A 22,260-nucleotide genomic window follows, 5' to 3' on the forward strand; every position below is an offset into this window, starting at 1 on the left:
GCCGGATGGAAACTTCGAGTGCCCCAAAGATTTGTTGGTTACTCCCCATCTCTTTATCTTGGTTTCTTATGCGTTAATGCAAATGCCTCCCAGGACAGCGTCATGGGAGAGAGTACATGCTCCCCAGAGACCAGCCATGCCCTTTATTAACTGTGTGGTGTTGAGTGTGTCATTTGAGCCCTCTGAATCTGTGCTAATACTCTAGCCATGTGTGTCTATTCAAATAAAAATAAAATTAAAAATTCAGTTACTGGGTCACACCAGGTACCACTCAGGTGCTCTGTAGCCATGTGGTATCTGTGGTATGGGCAGATACATCACTACAGGAAGTCCCCCTAGATAGTGCAAGGCTGTTCTGCAGGTACATGCAAGTACAAGTTCCTACCTCAGGTGGAGTGGGTGGAAAGCACTGGGCACACTGGCTGGTCACAGGAAACCCTCAGTAAACATTGGCCATTATTACTCTGAATGAATGAGAGTATCTGAGACCTGGACTGTCCAGCATCATTTGAGAATCATCTTGAGCCCCTTTGGACGTGAAGAGAAGGCTGGTCTCAGGGATAGTCGAGGAAGGGGCTTGAACATGCAATTTGAGAATGTAGGGTTGATGCGACAGGCAGCTCTCCGGACACCGCCCTAGAGAGGCACCTCGGGGGACTTCAGCAGTGAGATGATTTTGGAGCCCTCTCTGCATGGTCACTCACTTGTGATGTCACCCTGGCCAGTTTGGGTCCTGGGCGGCAGCAGATGGGCTGGGAGCTGGGGTAGGTGGAGGAGGGGGCTCTGGTTCAGAAGTCCATCTGCGTCCCCATGGCGGGGACGGCTCGGAGCGCGTGGCCAGATGGCCCGGCAGTTTCTCTTCCTGGGAGCACACTGCATCTCTGCACGTGACTGCCCCTCTCTTGCGCCTTGCATGTCATGGCCCCAGTGAGCAGGATCCATCTGTGACCTAGAGTCAGCATGAAAGGGAGAAGGGCTGTTGCTGGGAGGCCTGGCCAGAGGGAGCCGGTGGCTTTGGGCTTCAGCTCCTCTGGAGCTGGGCTGGATGCCACAACTGGGCATGGAAGAAGCCATGCCCATCCAGCTCTGGTCATGCTCCTGGGAGCTTCCCCTCCTCAGGGTCCATCACAGAAGGGTCCCTCACTTCCCTGGCCCTGCCCTGCTCTGCCCTGAGCCAGACAACATCCCTGGGCCAGAAGACAGAGGTTTTTCCAGTGAGGATGACCCTTGGTCCCCACCTCAAGGACAGCCCTTGCTGGACACTGGTCAGCAGCCTCCCCAAGAGAAAGGGAAAGGATTCACTGTGGGTTAGGGAAAAGTTCTGGTTTTGGTGTAGTGAGTCTGGCCAGGGGGCTCTCGCTGCCTCCCTGTGTGGCCCAAGAGTCACACTCCTCTCTGGAGTAGGCCCCCCGCCAAGGTCCCTTTCAGCTCTTGTTTCTACCACTGCTTGTAGAAGTGGGCTGGGGGAGGAGGGGTACTGAAACCTTCTCAGAGACAGGAGGCTGCTCTCCTCCCAGCCCCTCTCTGCACCTCCCTCTCCCACCTCCTGCTCTTCTCCTCCCTCTAGGATGGATTGAGGCAGTGTGGAGAAATCCGAATAACTAATCAGAGTCCTCATTAACCCCCTGCTGGGATGCTCAAACATTCGCTTTGCTGTTTGTGAAGCAGGAAAAAAAAGCTCTCCCTGCATTAAAATTGATGTGTTATTAATCCCTGTGCTCCTGACCCGGTGGGCCACTCTGCCATCCTGCCTGGGCCCAGCAGCATGGAGTCGGCTACCTTGGGCCACTTGGACTTTCTATTATTTATTGGCCCAGTGCGAAGCGGCCTTCTCACAGGGAGAAGGCTTGGCGCCGACATGGAGACAACTGTTTTGTTTTTCTCCCTGGCCCAGGCCTGCAGGAGGCCTCTGCTCAGCCCCACCCCAAGGTGCAGCTGCCAGGCTGTGGTGCTGGACCAGTGGGTGTGTCTCTCTCCAGACCTGGGAGGCCGTGGCAATCTGCCCCGTGCTTCCGATGAGCCAGCCAGGAAGCAGGCAGCTTCTGGGTCCCGCGGTGGGCTGGGCGTAGAAGGCTGCCTTAGTGTCTGGTGCAAGGGCTGACTCATTGCCAACACCTGGGACCACAGTGTGCCTGTGGCCTCCCTGAGGCTGTCACCCCTCTCCCTCCAGGGCTTAAAGCTGCTTTCTGGCCCTGCACCCCAGGCAGGCACCCTCCCATCCCACATCCTCGGCAGAAGAGCAGGAATCCATACGTATTCATTGTGTGCCTGAGCCAGTGCCAGGAGCTGTGGGGATTCGAAGGCCTGTAAGGCACAGTCCCTACCCTCAAGGAAACTGCACTGTAGTTGGAGCAACAAGTCTCTCCCTGAAAGGACACTTTTGTATTAAACAGCAAGCAAAGGTAGTCAGGGAGGCAGAATGGGAGGGGAGAAGGGAGGGTCCTTGTCTGTCTTCTATGCTGAGACAGAACACACGCTGGGTAATTTCACAAGAAACTGCAGCTTATGTGGTTCACGGTTCCGGAGGCTCAGGAGTCCAGAGAAGAGGGGCTGCATTGGCAAGGATCTTCTTGCTGCACCAGAGCATCATGTAAAGATGAATGGGTGGGCGAGAGCCAGAGAGAAAAATCAGGAAGGAAACTACAGCCACTCCTCTGATAACAGCACAAATCCGGCTGTGAGAATGGAGTCCTTGTGTCCTCACCACCTTTTAATGGTCCTGCCTCTTTTTTTTTTTTTTTTTTTTTTTTATTTGACAGATAGAGTTAGACAGTGAGAGAGAGAGACAGAGAGAAAGGTCTTCCTTCTGTTGGTTCACCCTCGAAATGGCCACTATGGCCGGAGCTACGCCAATCTGAAGCCAGGAGCCAGGTGCTTCCTCCTGGTCTCCCATGCAGGTGCAGGGCTCAAGGACTTGGGCCATCCTCCACTATACTCCCGGGCCACAGCAGAGAGCAGAGAGACTGGAAGAGGAGCAGCCAGGACTAGAACCAGCATCCATATGGGATGCCGGTGCCGCAGGCGGAGGATTAACCAAGTGAGCCATGGCGCCGGCCCCCGGTCCTGCCTCTTAATACCATTACAGTGGAAATTAAATTTCAACCTGAGTTTTGGAGGAGACATTCGAACCAAGAAAGGAAGGGAGGGAGGGAGGGAGAAGGGGAGGGAAGACAGGGAAGATGAGGAAGGGAGGACCTAAGGAGTGGAGAAGGCTCCTGTGGGCTCTCACGAACCTCAGGTGGTGTGGGAAGTTTGCTGCACATTGCTCATTCCTGATTGGCTAGTCTGGGCTCCGCCCTCTTTATTGGTTGTCCATCTATTACTATAGGTCTATCCACACCTGTAGCCTGTCTTGACCTGTGAGCCTGGGTCTGCGTAAACCCCATTATGTGGTGATTCTACGCAGTTGGTCCCTAAGAACAGCTTTGTAAGAAGAAGGAGGGGGAGAAAGAGCTGGGAGTGGAGGGTGAGAAGAAAGAGGGATTTATCCCTAGCCCTTACTCCCAATCACCTTCTTCCATCCCACTGAGAAAAGGTCAGAGCCCACCTTCCCAACCTGACTCCGGTTGGTGAAGAGGATTGTTCAGCTGACACTGACGAATGCTACCAGATGCCAGGGATCCCAAGGAAGCAAAATGAGCCTGGGTTCCTGCCCATATGGAGTTTACAGCCTAGTAGAGAAAACAGGCATTACTCAAATAATCACAAACAAATGTGTAATTACAAACCTAATTGAGTGCTCAAATGGAATTAAGAAATGTGGTATACCCACGCAGCCGTAGCGGGCTAGAGGTCAGTGCAGCTTCCCAGAGGAAGTGGTTCAAGCTGAGAAGAGAAAGCAAAGCGGGCCATTTACCAATCGAGGTGATTTCCTGCCACTTTTGGTAATCTCTCCCCTTGGGTCATATTTTACAGCTTTGAATTAAAAAAAAATACATATACGTGATTCCTGGTCCATGGTGGGTATCCAGTGAGGGTTAAATAAAATACACAGATGTAGAACAACAAGAAAGTGAGTGAGAAAGAGCATCATCCTCCAGGAAGATGAGATAGCTTGTGCAAAGGCCCTGTGGTAGAGAGAAGCCCTGTTTGAGGGAACAAAAGCCTGGGTAGATGGAGGGCAAAGGGCAAGTTAGAGGAGGCTGGAGAGGTGGGGGCGGGGCGGACTGCATCTGACCTTGTGGGCTGATAAGGATTCTGGTGCTAATCTCAAGAGGAACCAGTGATTTGTTTGAAACAAGGGAGGTATGGTGTTGTAGTAGAATGAAATTTGCACTTCAAAAAGATCTCTCTGGCTGTTTAGTGGAGAACAGATGGAGAGTGTCAAGAATGTTAAATGGGTCATCTTAGTCCCTTGCTGTTTCCTATCTCCCACTTTAGTGTGCTCAAGTCTATAGAATGTGCTGGAGCTGTATGAAGGAGATGCATATCTCAGTTCTGGTCCCCCAGTATTCAGCTTCAGCTAAGAACTCACAAAAATAGACCACCACCCTTGGGCTGGCAGCCCTCCTTTCCTAACAGCAGAGGGTCAGCCTGGCCCAGCCACGGTGTCCATCCTAAGTACAGCCTAGGGGACCCATAGAGCAAGAAATGTGCCCCTGCCTTTGTGACACCAGATATCAGAATAGAAAGCAGCTGAGAGAATGGATTGGCAGCTGGGAGGTGGGCTGCAGGGGAGCCAGGGAAGCAGGAAGGCAGGATTACCCCCAGTGGAGCAGGCACTATAATGGCCTGTCTAGTGGGGTGTGCAGGCACAGACTCAAGCGTGCAAACTGCTGGCTGCAGGCACCTCCTCTCCATCTGAGCTCATGGCGCCTCTTCCCTTCCTTGCTTCTGCTTGCTTTGTCTCACTTAGGGCCAGAGCCGTCCCTTTCTTCTCTCATTTCAACAAATATTAATTGATCATATTGTGTGTGTAAGTACAGTGCAGGGGTCAAAAAGTCCCCACACTGTCCTTGCCCTGAATCGCACTGCCTCCTGTAGGGGAGCTGGAGATGGGAACCATTAACCCATAGAAGGCAGAAGGAAATAGGCACTAAGGTGGGACGTCCGTGTGCCTTGCCTTGCCTTGTCTCACCTGGGACGGTCTCGGCTGAAACCTGTGGCTGCTGTAATTGTGCCCTCTTACTCTCAAGATTATTCCAGTTTGGAAGATCAATGCTGGGGCCACCCTAACACTGTGCCACGGCTCTAAGGAGAATAAATAACACTGGAGCTGAGTCGTTGAGGAATGAATTGTATTTCAGCTGTTGCAGCGTGGAAAGAGGACTAGGCAGTCCTGGGGCCTCTGGGACTGGGGTCTGCATAGGAGAGGATGGGTTTAGCTTAGCCACTGCCTCCACTAGGAGTCAGCAAACCTTTCCTGTAATGGCTCTGACACTATGTGTCTCAGGTGTGGTGTTGCCACTACCCAGTACAGCCATTGTGGTGAGCAGTGGCCTCTTCAACATCAACAAAGGAATGTGGGTGTGTTCCAATAAAACTTTATTTACAAAAACAGCCTCAGGATTTGACCCAGAGGAGTAGGCTGCTGTGGCAAAACACCTTAGCCTGGGTCCTTTATGAACAACAGGATTGTACCTCTCATGATTCTGGAGGGGGGCAAGTCCAAGAGCAAGGTGCCAGCAGATTCCGTGTCTGGTGTGGACCCAGTCCTCATAGATGGTGCCTCCTTATATGACTCTTGTGGTGTCTGTATGGTGGGTGGACCCGGAGCTCCCTCCAACCCCTTTTGTGAGGGCACTACCCACATTCTCCAAGGGTCTCACCTCCTAGGACCACCACAGTGGGGGTGAGGTCTCAATGTCAATGTCAGGGACAGGTTCAGACCATGACAGTGTATTTGCCAGCCGTCCAGAGTGAGGGTACTTGAAGGAGAAGCGTAGGAGACAAGTCTGGAACGTAAGGTGAGAATCATGTCATGAATACCTGCACCAAAGACATATTTTGAGGATAGAAATGAGTCACCTGAGATCCTCGGGTTTGTTGTTGGGGTCTGGAGGGTACCAGAGAAAAGCAGGGAGCAATGAGAAGGAAATAGGACCGGACCTGCTCCTGTAGGCCTATGGGAGTGCAGTACCTGCCCTTCCAGAATGTTCCCTTTTGTTCAATCTGCCCTTCCCATCATTCTCTATTTGGCATTCTGAGGGTGCTTAGGGGCCTCACCCTCTTGGATAGACACAGTGATGAGGTGCTGCCCTTAGGCAATTAATGACCCCCTCCCACTTCCCACCCAGGGAAGCCCAAGTGCTTCTCGGTGGCTTCTACCTCAGAACTCCCCATGGACTCTGATCCACACTCATTGCCACAGAAGAAGGAGCTGTTGACCATCTGCTGTCCCCTCATGTCCCCCCAAACCATTGGGAATGCACAGGACACTTTCTCACTGAAGATCCCAGGAGATGAACATGAGATTCCTCCCACAGTGCAGAAAGTCCAGCACCCCAAGATTTGAAGGGAAAGGTGTTTAGGCTGTCTTGGTCATGACTTCCCTCAGGGTCCTTGTATGAATTAGCTCTTCCTTACTAAAGCTAAAAATCCAGGAAAGAAGGTCTATTTAATCTTATAGTTTTGGGGTTCACAGTCCCACATGGAGTGGCCCGATTAGTCTGGTATCTGATGACAAAACACACACAAAGGAGGGATCATATGGTGAGCCAGGGATCAGAGCCAGGGAGCACACTCTGCCTCCGTGTCCTTGTGTCTGTCTGCTAAGGCCATCATGGTTCCATCCTGGGCTCCACCTTAGCAACCTAACTGAATCCAGTCATTTCCCTAAGGCCTCACCTCCAGGTACCATAATTGGATCAAGTCTCCACCCTTAATCTATCAACTATTGATCAATGAACTCAGATCTTCATCTCTTGTTCACAATTGTGAACAGCTCCTGGCACATAACAGGCACTCAATAAACATTTGTTGAATGAGTGAATAACAATTTGATTCCCTTTTATCTCTTCCCTCCCAGATTGGGCATCTCTTTTAAGAGCCACAAGAGAGTTAAAGAGAAAGAAGAGGGGGTGGGGAGCAGAGAACCACCTGCCCTGGGCCTCCATCCTAAACCAAGCAAATAGCCAGCAGAAGCTTTGAAATAACAGTCGTTATTTAACAAGTTGACCTAGGCAATGGGAAAAATCATTTTTCAGAACAAACCCCAAGGTTTTCAAAGTATGTTGCAGTTTGTTGTTCTGTGTTTTTGTTGTTGGTGGTGGTGGTTGTTTTTTTTTTTGGGGGGGGGAGGGTTTGGTTTGGTTTTGGTTTCAATAGGGAATGATGTCCAGGGGAAGGTGTAAATTCTATGTAACTTAATCCAGACATGTGACTCTTAGTTCTGGTTATTCTGTCTGTAAAATGGCCATATTGATAGAACTACCAACCTCATGAAGTTATTATGGAGCTTAAATAAAAAGTTAACAAAGGGGTGGACATTGTAGTGTAGCAAGTTAGGCTGCTGCTTGGGACATCCTTATCCCAGTGCCAGTTCAAGTCCTAACTCCTCCGCTTCCAATCCAACTTCCTGCTGTTGCCTCCTGGGGATGCAGCAGTTGATGGCTTAAGTGCTTGGGTCCCTGCCATCCACAATGGAGTTCTAGGTCCTGGCTTCAGCCTTGGCCAGTACTTTTTTTGGGGGCCATTTGGGGAATGAATCATCATCAATGTCATAGAAAACATCTCTGTGACATTCTGCTTTCAAATAGATGAAGAATAAAAACAAATAAACATTAAATAAACAAACAAAAAACCAATGCCCAGTCCCTACATTCAGGAAATCTGATTAAAAGAGAAAAAAAGCTTCTGGGTATATGAATCATCTGGCTGATACAGAGGGGTATGACGTCTTGTTAACGCTGGGTCAGGCACAGCAAGGCGTCCCCTTCTCATGGGTGGAGAAACTAAGGCCCAGGGCAGGGCCGTGCTAGCCCAGGAAGGCTGTGGACAGACGCTAGATGTCATGGCTCCCCGTGTAGTTTTCAGCCTCTGTTAGTTTCTCAGATGCTGACTGTAGAAGTAGGGACTCTGGGCTCTACTTCAGAACCTGTCCCGTACGGGGAGGGAGGCCTGTAAATAAAACCCTTTCCACCCTGTCCGTGCCTGAGATGCGTTTCCTAGAGGCATCCGGGCGAGTTTTACAGACCTTCCTTCCAGGAGCAGGTTGTGACTGGGGCCTCTGCACAGGCGTAAATCCCCCCTGACCAGGAGGCTTGGGCAGCAGGTCACCAGGCTGGCACCGTCACGTGAAGTGTGATCATCCTGGAGGGAGCAGGGCCCTGCAAAGGGCAGGGAGGCACCAAGAGATTAATTTCTTCAATGTCATGCTTCCCTTGCGTTCCTTAATGATGGAGATTTACATGTGTGGGGAAAATTGCAATTTCCCCTGGAAGGCATGGAGGGGACATCAGAGCCACTGGACTGTTTTGCAAGTGAGTGTGTCCTCAGGGCGCTGCATCCATCTGACTTGGAATCTCTTAGCTTCTGACTATACGTGGGCCTAACTGTGACCAAACCATGAACCAGAATCCGTGCCTTTGTGTGTCTGCTTCTGGGATTATTTGTTCATGTGTGTGTGTTGTCACTGCTGTCTTTGTGACTGCGTGTAGATCAATGTGTGTTTCTTTAAAAAAATTTTTCTCATTTCCTGCATAAATTACTCCATGTAAAAGGCCATCCGGAGCTCAGTTCCTAGCATCCATTTTCAATAAAGCAATATTATCAGAGCCTGGTCCCAAAACTAGTCCCAGGAGAGGCTTTTCCTAGATTCTTTGTCAAACGAAATGTCACCGACTCACCAAATGATGAGAAGAATTCTTCTTGTTTATTTCCCCAGCGAGGCAGAACAGAAGCAGTGCAGTCTCTTGACATCTTTTCCCTGCCTGGGTGAGCAGGTGGGCAGGTGCCAAGGTGGCCGCAGTAAAACCCTGGACCTGGCTCTTTCACTTTACCCCATAACTAGCTTTGTAATTTTAAGCAAATCACTTAACTTTTCTAACTTCAGGTTCCCCTGTTTATAAATGGGACTAATAATACCTACTTTATAGTGTTGTTGTAAGGATTGAATAGCAAACGGGATAATATAGTTCTTTGTAAAGGAGACAAGCATGGGGTATGTAACACATTCTGTATACCCACACACACATACACACACACACACACTTTTATTTATTCCTCCATCCAACAAATACTTATTGAATACCTACTATGTACAAGGTACATATTGGGCTCTGGGGAGATACATTGGCTTGAGATTCCATTTACGGTTGTATCATCTAGTGGGTAGACAGACTGATCACAGACAACCCCAGTTTGGTGGGACAAGTGCTAAGACAACTGTGCACAGGATGCTCTAAGCTGATGGAGTGATCCCTGTGGCAGACTTACATAAGATGGAGTGGACCACAGTGAGACGACCTGGAGGCTCTTGCCAAGCTAAGGTATAGCAGTGGAGATGGGAGGAGGGAAGGTAGCTCAAAGACTGGTTAGAATCTATCCAGGTGCACTTACCTTTGCCTGCTTCTGGAGAGAGCTTCTGGTGCTGGGAAGGCATCCTCAGAACCCAGTGGCCACATTGGGAAGGGAGTAGGGGCTCAGAGTTGGGAGACTCTGGCCAGTGGGGAAAGAATTGAGAGGAGAGGAGTAGAAGAAGGAGTCTGGGCCGAGCTTAGGGTAGAAGCAGGCAGGGATTTTTAGGGATTTTCAATGTCAAATCTTCTGATGGGGCTGAATGTTTCCCCAAGAAAGAAAATCCCATTGAGCAAGTTAAGGGACTTCTTCAAAGCTGTGGGCGGGACTTCGCTGAGTTAAGAGGGATGTTTGCTTTCTATAACAGACTCCCAACTCAAGCCTGTTTCTTCAGATAGAGCACTCGTGCCCGGTCACATCTGCCCATACCACCTGCTTGACATTCTTGCTCTTCCTTTAATAAGCACACACTGAGCCTAGCGCAAGGCCAGAGCTGGACGCACAAAATGAAGAACACGAAATCCTTGCTCTCTGGCAGCTCAGAGTTTAATGGGAAGGACACACAGAGGAACAGATAACACTAAATCGAGTGAGGCAGCCTGGAGTTCACGGCTAAGACCTTTGGACTTATCTTAGAGATACTGTTCCAATTATTAGGGGAGCAGAAAGGAGGCAATGACTAACCCTGTGTGGGGATAATGACCTTGAAAGAAAACTGAATCTTGAAGGGTGAGTAGGCTTTTGCTAAATGAGATCAAAACAACTAGCATTACTATCATTATTATTCATGACATCAGTCACCATTTATCAAAGACTTCATCTATGTCGCAACTCAGCCCTTTACTACCTGCTAAGCACATCATGTGTGAGTTGTATGGTATCACAACGTGTGAGTTGTGATACCATAAGATCCTACGAAACACCCTGTGGGCTGGGTATTATTGCACCCATTTTGCAGAAATAGGAAAGCCATACACAGTCACACAGTGAGGAAGAGGGAGACCTATTGTACGAATCCAAGCTTATCTGACTTCTATGTCTTCTCTACTCTACTGTACTCTCTCTCCCACACTGACTAAATATTAGTACAGGAAGCAAATGAAATAATCCAGAGATCAGTCAAAATATCTCAATTTAGGGACACATTGAAAAATAGAGAGTTGGCATGCCTTTGGCAATGAATAACTAAATAGGCACGCTCTCAACTGCACTGATCCAGCATTGATCTGACATATTTTCCAGCAATGGTTTCCTTCCATGCTACACAAATGACACTTTTGATTATATCCATGGCAAAGCACTAACCTAGATATGTATGACGGGAATAAGAGAAATATAAGACGCAACCTCAACAGTTTATGATGCCACTCAGGAGACTTTGATGAATACAAATGCATACATTCACAACGTACAGCAAGAGCAGGGGTATGGATATAAGAGGCTGATTTCATCCAGAGGCAGAAAGGTAGGCTTTGATCTGGCCTCTGTAGGTTGGACAGCACCTGGGTGCAGAGAGGAAAGGGGAGTGTGATGGCCTGGGCAAGGGGACAGGGACCAGGGACAGGACGTGCACTTAGAGGTGGGGCAGCAGCAGCCTGATCTGACTACGGAAAAGGATTGGATTTGAAAATAGCAGGGGTTTAGGGCAGAGAGGTAAGCTCTAGCTGATTATAGAAATCAAGAATGGAGGTTAAGTGAGGCAGGCATTGTGGTGCAGCGGGTTAAGCCATTAGGCAGCAGACAGTGGCCCCAGTGCTTGGGCCCCTGCCACTCAAGTGGGAGACCAGGATGAAGCTCCAGGCTCCTGGCTACAGCCTGGCTCTGCCCTGGCCATTGCAACCATTTGGGGAATGAACCAGTGAATGAAAGATTTCTCTCTGCCTCTCTTTCTCCCTCTGTCACCCTGCCATTCAGATAAATAGATCATTAAAACACTAATAATAGAGGTTAAGAAATTTGGATTTGGTCTCCATAGGTCTTGGTAAGCCATTACAGACTTTTGGGCAGGGCAAAATAAAAAATGGTATAAACAAATCTAAGTTATTTTAGCTTTTGGGGCCAGCACTATTAAGCCACCACCTGCAACACTGGCATCCCACATTGGTGCCAGTTTGAGCTGCTCCACTTCTGATCCACTCCCTGTTAATGCACTTGGGGAAGCAGTGGAAGATGGCCCAAGTGCTTGGGCCTCTGCCACCCACGTGGGAGACTGAGATGGAACTGCTGGCTTCTGGCTTCAGCCTGGCCCAGCCCTGGCCATTGTGGCCATTTGGGGAGTGAACCAGTGGATGGAAGATCTCTCTGTCTCTGTCTGTCTCTCTGTCACTCCCTCTCTCTCTGCAGCCTGACTTTCAAGTAAATAAATAAGTATATTTTTTTAAAATTATATTAGTTTCCAAGGAGCCCCATCTGGTCTTTTGGAGATCGACCTCCGTGCTCTGGTGAAATCTGAGGCTTTCTCTGGGAGGTCAGTGGAATTCAACAAGAGCTGCTCAAGAGTCCTCAGAGAACAGGATAGGAGCTGTCACAGTGCCAGGCTCAGCCCCTTGTTTGCAGACAACAATGATGACATCAGTGATAAGGATGTTGAGGAAACAGAATCCAGCCTGGTGGAGGATTTTGTCCAACCTCACAGAGCAAAACTGTAGCTCAGCTGCCACATCTCTTTAGGTGGGAGGGAGGTGGGAGGATCCTCAAGATGGTCAGGACTGCCTGCCTTTGGGGGGGTGCTGGAGGGTGGAGGGTCCTCATAGGCCGACCTCACTTACATGTCCACACTTAGAGATGAATAGGTCATGTGAGACAGACTCTTTCAAAGCTCTTGGGCCAATCAGGACAAAAACCTTGGTGGGTTTTACCCCTGAGTTAGACACCAAGTAGGGCAACTTCACCCAGAACGAGGGACAGGCCTTGGGTTTAGGCCTCTGGCCAGAAAGTCGAGAGACTCAGTCTTCCCTTCTGTCCCACTCATCTGTAGAATGGGCTGGTGCAGGTTGAGTGGCCAGTGAGGGTATTCTCTGAGGAAGGCAGCCCCTTGCCATCAGAGGGTACCCAGGTTTAATGAACTTGGATGAGCAGGGAGAGGCCTCTTCAGAGCTAAAGAGTTAGGGGTAGGCTGCTCCGTTTCTTGGAGAGATGAAGGGGAAAAGGAGCTTTAATGACAATCTGAAATTTCTGCCTCCTTCCTTGCGTGTTGAAACTCCTCGGGCATCAGATCATGTGGACCTGGTCTCTGAGTGTCCCCCTGTCTGCCTCCGTGGCCTGGCCCTGCCTGTCAAGTTCTATGTTTGTTGGCTTTAAGTCCAGCCCTGGGACCAGGCAACATTGCTGCAGGAGGCCTGTCAGTCTCTGAATGGTCTGGAAAGGTACCCCCTAACCCCTCCTCCAGGGCAAGGCAGGGGAGGGTGTGGAGGGCCCGGCAGCTCCCAGAGGCGGGCTGGGAGTTAGCAAGGAGGGCTACCCGTCCTGTGACAGTCTCCCTTGTCCTGCCAGCCTCTCTGGCTGCTTCTCCTTCTCCCTGGGGCTCTCTGACCATGAGTGGCCCTGGCCATGCTCAGAGGCATCGCTAGAAGGGACAGAAAGAAGACTACAGGCCATGTTTCTGCCCGAAGCGTTCTCAAGGCTGTTGGGAATCAAGCAGAAGCAGGCGGCTGTCAGGGGTGGGAAGAACTGTGTGTGCATGGCAGCCCCAGAGCAGTGCCCCATGTGGACGTGGAAGTGTCGCCTCTGATCATCCTGCCTTGCTCCAATGTGTTTTACTGATCCCAGAATGGAGAGCGGCTCAGCCTCTCTTCCCCAGGACCAGTGTGACTTCTCTTTGAACAGTTCGCTCTTCTGTGCCGACTCAGGGCCAGGGACTGGCGGAGGTACAGGCAGCCAGAGCAGGCTAGGAAGCGTGTGGCTACAGCAGGACACTGGGGAGAGAAAGGACACAGTGAGAGACAGAGGCTGAAGGACATGCCACGGTGACGTGGGCGGGGGACAGGGACATGGAGCTCCTCTGACCCCACAGGCTGCGGCAGAGGAGGGGACGGTGAGGCTGGCGGCCAGAAGCAGCATCCTTACACGCACTGCAGGCATGATTATTTCCTGTCTATCTTCCTCATCGACTGTGAGCACAAAAAAAACTGGCTCATCTTTGGATGCCCAGCCCCCAGCATGTAGTAGGTTCTTGTTTCTTTTTTTTTTTTTTTTAAGTATTTTATTTATTTATTTGAAAGGCAGAGTGATAGGGGTAGGAGGAGGAGAGAGGGAGAGAGGGAGAGAGGGAGAAAGGGAGAGAGAGAGAGAGAGAGAGATCTTCCATCTTCTGGTTCATGCTCCCAAATGGCTATAATAGCCAAGGCTGGACCAGGCTGAAGCCAGGAACCCAGACCTCCATCTGAGTCTCCCATGTGGGTGACAGTGGCCCGAGCACATGGGTCATCTTCTGCTGCTTTCCCAGGAGCATCAGCAGGAAAGGTGAGTCAGAAGTAGAGCAGCTGGGACTCAAGGTGGTGCATGTGTTAGATTCTTAATACGTTTGCATGGGGCTCTGATGGTACTTCAAAAATTCATGAACAGTGGAATTAAAAGACAAACTTGTTTGGGTGCAAAAAATTTTGAAATCATGTATACGAGAGATTTTCAAAAGATTCAGAGAAAATGTGTATTATGAAAAAACTATGCATGGATTTTTAAATTTTTTAATCTTTTTTTGCTAAGTCGCCTTCAGTATCCAGAAAACAAGACAAAGGAGATCAACATTAGCTAAGCTCCCAAGAAAGCCCACCCTGCTCCTCAGGGCACATTTATCCACCTTCTCCTTCAGGGGGCCCTGCATCGACTTAGCACTGAGGACAGGAAGCACTGCTTTTGGACTGGTGGGAAATACAAGAACAAGTGGAAGGAGGAGAAGTTGGAAAAACTAAGGGTGTGGCGGCGAAGGACATAACACTTTTCCACTTCTATGAAATGGGATCACTTGGCAAGGGTGACAAAAGGAAATAAAGATCTCTCAGACTTTACTGCCAATAGGATGTAAATGGGTACGACTTTCCTCCAAGTAACTTGTAAAACTTCCTTAAAGTGGACATACCTTTGGTCTTGGCAATTCCAGAAGTAGAAAGTTATCCTGAAGAAATGACCAAATCAGGAGTAAAATTGAGCTACAAAAGTGATCATTCATGGGGTGGGCAATGGGGTACAGTGGTTCAGGCCACTGCTTGAGATGCCTGCATGCTGTGTTTGAGTGCCGGTTTGAGGCCCAACTCCCCTGCTTCTGATCCAGCTTCCTGCTAACAAACACTCTGGGAGGCAGAAGATGGTGGCCCAAGTACTTGGGAACCTGCCACCCATATCAGAGACCCAGATGGATTTCCTGGTTCCTGGCATTGGCCTGGCACAGCCCTAGTTATCGTGGGCATTTTGGGAGTGAACCAGATGTAAAACTTCTCTCTCTCTCTCTTTCTGTCATGTTGCCTTTCAAATAAGTAAACTAAAATAAAACTTTTTTTTTTTTTTTTTTTGACAGGCAGAGTGGACAGTGAGAGAGAGAGACAGAGAGAAAGGTCTTCCTTTGCTGTTAGTTCACTCTCCAGTGGCCGCCGCGGCTGGTGCACTGCGGCTGTCGCACCACGCTGATCCGATGACAGGAGCCAGGTGCTTCTCCTGGTCTCCCATGGGGTGCAGGGCCCAAAGACTTGGGCCATCCTCCACTGCACTCCCTGGCCACAGCAGAGAGCTGGCCTGGAAGAGGGGAAACCGGGACAGAATCCGGCGCCCTGGCCGGGAATAGAACCCGGTGTGCCGGCGCCGCAAGGCGGAGGATTAGCCTAGTGAGCCGTGGCACCGGCCCTAAAATAAAACTTTTAAAAAGAATGGTCATTATTTGTAACAACAATAACTGGAAAGAATCTAAACAACCAATGCTAAAAATCTAAGAGATTATAAAACATCCATAAATGCAATGCCACATAGGCACTAAAATTATAGTGGATTTCCCTTACACCAAGGGTTAAATGCAGAAGGCAAGTTACTGAACAGTATAAATATATGGTACTATGTTACTCCAAATATACTTATTATCAACTGTGGCTATTTTCATATGGTAGGATTACAACTGTCACAACTTTTCTGCTCCTATTAATCTATTTTCTACATTAAGCAGGCATTTTTTTGTGAGAGTAATAGAAATTATTATATTAAGATACTTATTTCTAAAGGTTGTGCTAAGAGTTAAAGAAGGAGGGCTGGCATTGTGACTCAGTGAGTTAATCCACCATCTGCAGCACCATTGTCCCAGGTGGGAGTGCTGGTTCAAGTCCCAGCGGCCCTCCTCCTCCTCCTCCTCCTCCCCTTCCCCTTTCCCTTCTCCTTCTCCTTCTCCTTCTCCTTCTCCTTCTCCTTCTTCTGTAAACATTGGAAGGCAGAGGTACAGAGAGGCAGAGGCAGAGGCAAAGAGAGAAGTCTTCCATCTGCTGGTTCACTCCCCAAATGGCCACAACGGCCAGAACTGGGCCAATCTGAGGTCAGGAGCCTGGAGCTTCTTCCAGGTCTCCCACATGGGTGCAGGGGCCCAAGCACTTAGGCCTTCTTCCACTGCTTTCCCAGGCCATAACAGAGAACTGGATCAGAAACGGAGCAGCTGAGACTCAAACCTGCACCCCTATGGGATGCCAGCACCACAGGCAGCGGCTTTACTTGTTATACCAGAGGGCCAGCCCCTGTCCTGCTTCTGACCCAGCTTCTTGTTAATGTGCCTGAGAAGGCAGCAGATGATGATCCAAGTACTTAGGCAGCTGCCAACCACGTGGGAGACCCAGATGGAGTCTGGGTTTCTGGCTTTGGCCTGGCCCAGCCCAGGCCATTGCAGTCTTATGGGGAATAAACCAGCGGATGGAAGATCTTTCTCTCTCTGCCTTTCAAATGAATAAATGAGTTAAAGAAGATATTACCTGTGACATTACTTTGTAAACTGAAAAACTGTAAGTGCAGAATTTCTGTCTAGGAGGAGATTATAGTTTGGCAAGAGATCTGATGAGAGATATGTAAGATAACTATGGCCTGAGACAGAATGCCACAAGAACTTTCAGAGATTGACAGCTGCACGTTACTTGGAAACACAGAGGAGTGAAAATCACCTCTGGCTGTAGAGGTGGAGCTGGAAGATCTGAGTTGAACATTGAAGAACGATTAGGGTCTTGCCCAGTAGGAATCTAGAAGTGTGGCATTGAGAGGTGTTTGGGCAGAGGGCAAAGAGCCCCGGGATGTTTGTGGAAACTGGGCAGCTGAGGGGCATCTACAGACACCCAGAAGGCTGTATTTAGTATTGTACAATCAACACACATCTACCTTCTATGAGAAAGCAGTCATTGAGGAGCCTTGAGAAGGGTCATGGAGGGCCTGGGGGCACTCACTGTGTGCTGGGTCCTCCGTGGGTGTGGGTGAAGTCACCTGCCCCCATGGGGATGAGGAGGGGCTGTGACAGTCATGGCCAAGGAGGGCGTCTTCTAGGTTTTGCCACTGGCAATGGAAAAGAGAAAAACAATCTATCCCTACTGGAGCAGGATGAGAAGAGGGTAGCCGAGCGGGGAGTGGGAATGAAGTTGGCATGGAGGGGGAAGAATCATGCATCTCCCAGGTTTGCTGCTTACAAGGCCAGAGAACTGGGCATTGTCCCAGAGTCCACAGACAAGGCACCGTGCAGGAGGAGCACGGTAAGAGAGCGAAATTGGGGTAATTTGGTGCTGCCGATGTCCTCTCTCTCAGGTGGTCCTGATCTCTCGGATCCTCCTCATGGCTGCCCAAGGCAGGATAGGGGGTGTGGGGTGGGGACCAGCGCTGGGGGGCTGCAAGTGTGTTTCAGTTTCCCTCATCTCACTTTCAGAGGCGTCTGTGGTGTGGAGAAGGAAAGGGGTTTTGTTTCAATCCAGAGAGCTTTCGTTAGTGGTGACCCGTGAACCACATTGCCTGCTCTTGGAGCTTCTCTCTTTTCATCCCACCTTCCTGGAGCGCCTTGGCCTCTCCTCTCCTGCAACTGGGAATTCAAACACCCCCCCCCCCCAACATCGCCACCACCACTTAGGATTAGGATGCTGGCTGCTATCTCTCTTTCATCCTCACCTCCCAGCTATGCACACACACACATGCACACATGTATGCACACACACATCCACAAACGCACATGGTGGGAAAGTCTTGCCATCTAGGCAGTCTCCATTACCTTTACCCCTCTGCAGCTTCCAGCCAGGGCCACAACTCAGCTCCTCCTTTTGTCATGTCACCAGTTAATTACATTCTTGGCTGAGGTGCAAATGTGTTTTTACAGGGAGACTAAGATGGTGTTAACTAGGAAGGAAAAGTTGATGCTACACATGCATTTCCCTCTGGTGTGGGGCTGGGGATCTTAGCTGAAGATGCACCCACAATGCTCCCCAAGGGGAACTCAGACCCCAGAGCCGCCCCACTCCCTGACCTTCCATCCTGGCTCCAAGTTAGCAACCAAGCCACTGGGGGAAATTGATGGGGCTGTGTGGGCATTGTCAGGCCAGTCCTGTGACAGTGCTGACAAGCCACCTCCAAGTGCAGACACCTTGGTCTGATTCAGATATTGAGAAACCAAGTGAATTCACTTAAATCTAAAAATAGAGAACTAAGACTCTCAGCCAAAGCTATCGGTAGGCCGCAGGTTGCCCTCACTGCTGATGGCTACTTTTGGTCCAGGCCCCTCCCTGACTCTTCCTCCCTGCCCTCCTCAGGCACCTCCCTGCCTCTTCCCCACCCCAGCCATCCTGAGCATTTGAACCTCATTCACATACCTGGAAAAGCTACAGCCGCTACCCCTTCCTTTTCATTCTCCTACAGTCTTAAAACAAGGTGTCTGTGGTGGTCTGGAGATCACTCCCAGAGACCTGCCCACGCTGGTGTCCAGAAGCCAGCCAGCCCACGACACTGGGCCTCCAACTGTGACAAGGGCCTGGGCTCTGAAACACCAGCCACTCTCAGGAGATACAGGTGAATGCTAACTGCAGAAGAAATGTCTGCCAGGAAATAGAATCTACCCTTCTGGCCTGGAGCATATCCTGGGGCGGGGAGTGAATGGAGCCCAGACTCCCCTGCGCTCCGGTGGCCCCTGCTGAGAGCTGCTCTGGCCTTGTCCGCAGGTGCTCTGGCTTTTACTGACAGGAAGCTTTTCCGACCCAGCTGGAAGTGAGAAGAGGGGAGTCTCCTGGGGACCATCCTAGAAGCTGCCGGGATCACCCCCACAGTAAGACCTGCTTCTCTGTTCTTTAACACCTGAACACCCTGGGCGACTGTCCCTTCCGAAAGTCCCTAGAAACAGTTCACAACCTGCAAAATGTCATATTATTTCTTTCTTGTCCTTCTGATAGCTCCTTGGCTCTTTTTATTTTTTTTTTAAGGTTTATTTTTTATTTGAAAGGCAGAGTTAGAGAGAGGCAGAGGTAGGGAGAGAGAGAGGTCTTCCATCCGCTGGTTCACTCCCCAGATGGATGCAATGGCCGGAGCTGCACTAATACAAAGCCAGGAGCCAAGAGCTTCTTCTGGGTCTCCCACGCAGGTGCAGGGGCCCAAGGACTTGGGCCATCCTCCACTGCTTTCTCAGGCTATCCGGAGAGCTGATCGGGAAGTATAGCAGCCAGGACTCAAACCAGCACTCATATGGGATGCTGGTACTGCAGGCAGCGGCTTTACCCACTTCACCACAGCACCAGCCTCCTCCTTGGCTGTTGAGGACAAGAGCAAGGCCACTGTGTTGGCACAGATGGATGGGGTGTTGCTTATATTCATAATGGTGATAACATTGTCCCAGTTCTCTGGAGCAAGCATTCTCACCAAAGAATTTCCCAGGACTGTTGGTGGAAAATGCAGAGCCTAGGCCCACAGGTCTGGTTCTGGGAGTTGGGGTTAAGCTCCAGGAATCTCTACCCTAAGTGTTTTTGATGAATACTGGGGATGCTGCATCCCCAGTTTCTAATAAACCCTAAGAAATAATTCTTTAGATCATAGAAAGCATTTTGAATAGAGACTCTCATTTAATCCTCTTATCAGATAGGGTTACTTTTTTTTAAATCCCCTTAAGTAACTTCGTGATCTCACAGATGTAAGTATCAGTACAGGCAGGGATTAAGAAATCCAGTTATCCAAAACAACTCCTTGTTCTTCCCAGTATGCTATGATAAGGACCGGGTCTGCTCTGGTGAGATTGGGATCCCACGCTGAAGGACTGGGATTTTGTAAGTTTTCCTGATGTCCTAGGGCCACCATGACATTGCAGGCCAGCAGGCTTCATTTTGAGGGCCATAATCAATGTCAAGTTCCTCATTAAAGCTAGTTTCACTGGAGAAAGGGAAAGGAAGAGAATTAACCATGAAGGTGACCCTGGGCCCTGCTCCCCAAGCCAAAGATAGCAAAACTCCAGTCTAAGAATGGCAGAGCTGATGCAGTAAGGGTCCTGTTCCCTTGCCTGCAAGCTCTGTGCTAAGGGGTGGGCACATGCCAGAGTGTGCCGTGGCTCTGTGGGGGGAACCTGATGCAAAGGCATCTTCAGGGGATCATGATGTCACTAAAGAGTGGGGTGGGTGATGCCCACTTGGGGACAGGTTGACTGTCTTCCCAACAGGACCAAGAGTAAATGATGTCGAAGGGAGTTCGTGGCAGACAATGGCTGTGGGCGAGGGCCTGCAGATATGGGGGAGAGTGACACAGGAAACAGAGACATGAGTTATTTACCCACTGAGCTAGTGCAAGGGTGCTGCTGCTTGAGCCCCCCAGCTTGCTCTGGGACCAGACACAAAACTGAGGCCCTTCCTGTTGAACTGCCCAGTGGAGGTTGGTTTTTTTGCAGGTGCTAGAGTCTAAACAGGCCTAGAATGGACGAGTCCCCGCCTCACCTTCCTGGTAGAATACAGGGAAATGGGTGACCGACTGCTAAGTCCTGGGCTGTCCTAGACAGTGGAAGGTTTCCATGGGTGAGATGCAAGTGACCTCAAATTTCACCCTGACCTTTCTCCCACTTCACTCCCTCAACACACAGCGCGGATCACTAAACTGTCTCGCCAGGTGACTGACAGTGTGGCCTGTTCGGGTGACTAAAAATGGTTGACACTATTGCTTGGATGGGTGTAATTGACAAGGACAATTTTTGCAGCTAATGCTGGAAGTGTGGCAATCAGAGAAGCCGCCAGCTGTCTCACTTAAATTCTTAGCTCTCTCGCTCTCTTTTTTTAAAATCGTTTTGCTTACATAATCCACCCCCTTTTTATTTTCTAATTCTCTCCTTGCAAAGCTGGCACCAGAGGGGAAGGGCTGGGGTGGAGGGGGTAGCAATTACACATCAGTTTGGGGAGCATTTACATTTTGCAATTACAATTTAAAAATAAGTCCCGTTAATGATCTCCACGTGTAAACGACAAACCCTAGCCGGCTTTCGCACTCTCCTGGGTCTGCCTGTATCCCTGAAGCCAAAGGCTTCGGCGCAGACAAAGCTACCCGGGGTGTCACGGGAGGAGGCTGGGGCGCTGGCTCCGATCCGAGGAGCGGCCAGGGAAATGCGTGTGCCTTTGAGGTCGCTAGAGGACAGAGATGGGGCTGAGGACCCCGAAACCAAGAATTCTGGACTCCAGCTTCTCTCCTCCTCCCTGCTCTCATGCCTGGTCCTAGCCCAGCTCCTGCCGAGCCCTGGCACGGTAGATGTCTCTGTCTTCAGGAGGCACCAGCAAGGCTGAGGGCTACAGAGAAAGGAAGCCCCAAGTGCTGATGACGTCTGAGGTGGGAAATCTCCAGGTTCCAGTCCCTCAAGAGCCAGCTGGTGTAGCTGAGTGTTCGTGGGTTGGGTTATGAGCTCTGTTTGGGAAAGACAGTTTTCCACGGATCAGTCAGCCCTCTGATCGCTTAAGGAAGCTCTGGCTTACAGATCCACGTGGACCCAGATCGCGGCTCTGCAGTTTGCATGTTAGGCTGCTTAGGTTTTCTGACCGCTGTCTCTGTGTCTTTGGGAGCATCCTACTTACCTCATGGGGCTTCTGTGAGGATTAGATGAGAGAAAATACAAGAAGGGGCCTCACTCAATGTCTAGGACATTGGAAACACTCAGAAATGTGTCACCTTTCCACGGGCCTCCCCAGAAGCCCCCACGTGCTTCCTTCCCTCACCCCATACTAAAGTCACTGCTTCCCAGGTACTGTGGACACAGAGGAAGGGTGAGTGGCTCTGATGTCTCCAGGTCTCCCCATTACTCGGCCTCCTGGGCAGCTGCTGAATGGGCCTCCACCCCTACCTCCCCATGCCTTTTCCTGTACACGTGGCCCCAGGCTTTCTGTCCAGCCTCTGACTTCTCTCCCTGAGTTTGGTTTCTAACAAGGCCTGTTCCCTTTTCTCTGGACCCTAACTCAGCTGGGTGGCCTTTTCTTGGCCACTGTCCCTCTCTGGGCCCCATGTGTGTTCCCTGTCAGTGAACAAGAGCTGCCTAAGGAACTTTTTCTCCTGCCGTCCTGTGGTCCTCAGATTCTCATCTCCCATCTGCTCCCCATCCAGGTGTCATGTGGAAAGTTGTTGGCCTCATGTGCAGCCTTGCTCGGGCAGATCTTTGTCTTAGAGTCCAGAACCTACAATGAAAACTTGAAACACGCACACAATAGCTCTTCCCTACTGCAAAAAAGAGAGCTGCATCTCACAAGGTCCTGGGAGAGGGGACTGCAGCCAGGGAGCTTCTGAAGGGCAGGGTGATGGCCTACTGGCTGTGGTGTTGAACACATTTTATTTTTTTAAAGATTTATTTGTTTGATTGGCAGAGTTACAGACCGA

At 50.2% G+C, this 22,260-nt stretch overlaps 1 protein-coding gene across 5 annotated transcripts in view; it reads left to right on the forward strand.

Annotated features, from left to right (window-relative positions):
• PKNOX2 (PBX/knotted 1 homeobox 2) overlaps positions 1–22,260 on the forward strand; it is a 268,446-nt gene that overhangs the window by 151,476 nt on the left and 94,710 nt on the right. Inside the window, exon 3 of one of the 5 annotated variants that reach the window (XM_062197279.1) lies at positions 18,600–18,703. The exons of the other annotated variants lie outside the window; for them this stretch is intronic. The gene's annotated coding sequence lies outside the window, so the exon portion shown is untranslated. The remainder of the gene's footprint in view (positions 1–18,599; positions 18,704–22,260) is intronic. 5 annotated transcript variants of the gene reach the window in all.

This window comes from Lepus europaeus, chromosome 7 (genome assembly GCF_033115175.1).
Source record: "Lepus europaeus isolate LE1 chromosome 7, mLepTim1.pri, whole genome shotgun sequence".
In the NCBI taxonomy this organism is placed as follows: domain Eukaryota; kingdom Metazoa; phylum Chordata; class Mammalia; order Lagomorpha; family Leporidae; genus Lepus; species Lepus europaeus.